This window comes from Zalophus californianus, chromosome 2 (assembly GCF_009762305.2).
Source record: "Zalophus californianus isolate mZalCal1 chromosome 2, mZalCal1.pri.v2, whole genome shotgun sequence".
Classification (NCBI taxonomy): Eukaryota; Metazoa; Chordata; class Mammalia; order Carnivora; family Otariidae; genus Zalophus; species Zalophus californianus.
Window position 1 is genome coordinate 130,379,198 of NC_045596.1, and position 1,997 is coordinate 130,381,194.

Here is a 1,997-nt window from a genome sequence, read left to right on the forward strand (position 1 = left end):
TGGTACAAGACATCCAGAGGTGGCACAGAAAATATCCAAATTTTGTCAACATTTTCTTCTTGTTCTCAGGAAATTCAAAACTCTATCTTCCATCACAGGTCTTTTCCTCTTGGTTGTATTTACTATAGTGTTGAATAGTACTGGCATTCAACCCCTAGCTCAGACTATAGAGTTATCTTGGATTCTCCCATCTTCTACAATACAAATCCTTCCAAGAGTCCATCTATCTTCATCACTACCACCTCTGCTTCAGTTTTTGCTTAGGTGAGGAGCACTGAAACTCCTTCCTAAGTAGACCTTTGTTTCCAGCCTTGCCCCACTCTAATGCATGTTCCATACTTTGCCAAGATAGTGTTAAAGTAACCAGATTAAGGCCCACTCAAATTTAGCCCTATGTAAGCAAAGGATCTCTTCAAGATCCTGATTTCAGTTCTTTTGAATAAATATCCAGGAATGGTATTGCTGGATCCTAGAGACTCCACAAAAAAACTGTTAGAATAAATAAATGAATTCAGTAAAGTTGCAGGTTACAAAATCAACATGTAAAAAATCAGTTGTGTTACTATACGCTAAAAATGAATTGTTTGAAAACGAAATTTAAAAAACCATCTCACTTACAATACATCACCAAAGAATAAAATACTTAAGTATAAACTTAACTAAAGAGATAAAACATGTATACACTGAAAATTACATATCACTGATGAATGAAATTAAAGACACAAAGAAATGGAAGAATATTTCATGCTTGTGAATTGAAAGACTTATTGTTGTTAAAATATCCATAATACTAGCATGATCAATCTGCAGATTCAGGGCAATCCCTATCTAAGTTACAATAGCATTTTTTTTTACAGACATAGGTAAAACAATTCTAAAATTCACATGGAACCACAAAGGACCCTAAATAGTCAAAGCAATCTTGAAAAAGAAGAACAAAGCTAGAGGCGATACTTCTTGGTTTCAAAATATATTACGAAGCTACAGTAATTAAAACAGTATGATATTTTATGAGGGCAAACATATAGATCAATAGAACAGAATGGAGACCCAGAAATAAACCCATGCATATACAATGAACTGACCTTCCCAAGAGTACCAAGAATACAAAATGGTGAAAGGGTGGTGTCCTCAACACATGGTGCTGGGAAAACTGGATCTCCACATGGAAAAAAAGAAAAAGAAATTGGACCGTTTTCTTATACCATACATGAAAATAAACTCTGTATGAATTAAAGACTTAAAGGTAAGACCTGAAACTATAAAGTTTTTAGAAGAAAACATAGGGGAAAAGCTTTATAACACTGGCCTAGGCAATAAATTCTTAAATATGACACAAAAGAACAGGCAACAAAAGCAAATTACTTAATATGATTTACATAGCTCTTTATAATCTGATCACTATCAAAACTTTTTTTTTTAAGATTTTATTTATTTATTTGACAGAGAGGGAGAGAGAGCACAAGCAGGGGGAGTGGCAGGCAGGGGGAGACGGAGAAACAGACTCCTCGCTGAGCAGGGAACCCGACACGGGACTTGATCCCAGGACCCTGAGCCGAAGGCAGATGTTTAACTGACTGAGCCACCCAGGCACCCCTAGCAAATTGTTTAAAGATTGTATTCAATCCATTTCTTCACAATGCTCCAACCATTCCAAGTTAGAGGTGTTTTTTATGTATGTCATCTTGCTTCATACTTTAGGCATACATGGTTTGTTCTATTCCAACAACCATACTCTCTACTCCACTACTCTTACCAGTGGAACGTCAATTTTGTTCTGGTATTCACCATCTGGGGTCAAGGGAAAGAGACTATCCCCTCCATCTCTAGCCACTGATTATGTAAGATCCAAGAAGATAATATTGTGCCATTGTATCGGCAGCTCCAAAGTTCTTAACTTCACCAGTTCCTTCTTTGTCATAATAGAAGTCTGCTCTATCTTCCTTACTTTCCTTTTTAAAAATAATTCTATTGAGAAGTTTCTAAGTCTGGTTTGT